Source organism: Pundamilia nyererei, unplaced genomic scaffold (genome assembly GCF_000239375.1).
Source record: "Pundamilia nyererei isolate P.nyererei 1_Seehausen unplaced genomic scaffold, PunNye1.0 scaffold00021, whole genome shotgun sequence".
Classification (NCBI taxonomy): Eukaryota; Metazoa; Chordata; class Actinopteri; order Cichliformes; family Cichlidae; genus Pundamilia; species Pundamilia nyererei.
In genome coordinates, this window is record NW_005187422.1 from 2,725,352 (window position 1) to 2,726,052 (window position 701).

Here is a 701-nt window from a genome sequence, read left to right on the forward strand (position 1 = left end):
ACCCTGACTCAAATGAAGCCATCCACCCATGGAAACAATGTTAAAAAGGGATTTAGCTAGTTGGTGGTCCAGTCTCTTATAGTGAAACCCCCTAAAAGAGCTCCCTACTAGGAGGACAGTCCTATAGGTTCTAGTAAATCAGATTTTCCATTAGATCTCATATAATTATCATTCTATATACGTGAAGTAGCACTTGGTGATTATGCATTCTAGGCTTGTTTGGATGTTTTTTCTTTTTGCTGTCTTTTTTCTGTCAAGGTTTCAAGTGTTAAATGTTTTTAAAAACAAGACGGCGAATGTTCCCATTGAAAATAATGAGGACTGGCCATGCACATAGAACAAATATCCATTCATATATCAGCTATCAAATGCATCTTTTTGAACAATAACAATCATTGTCAATGGTATGATAACAAAAGTGGCAGGACTCATTAAGTAAAATAACGGTGGAGTAATGAATCCATCACTGGTGGGGTTTTGTTGCGTGGTTGAGGTGAAGACATTCCATTTTCTCTAAGGTGGATTTGTGGGCTGCTGCTGAGCAACAGTGTCCTGATATCCTGAAGATGAAATGCTACGTGCACTATATGCACCGTCAGTCAGTTTAGCCCTTTCGTTGTAGATGTCCAGTTTCAGTGTTCAGGCAATGCGAGTGATGTTCGTCACTGCTCGAGCGTGCAAGGATACAGTAAGGATTTAAG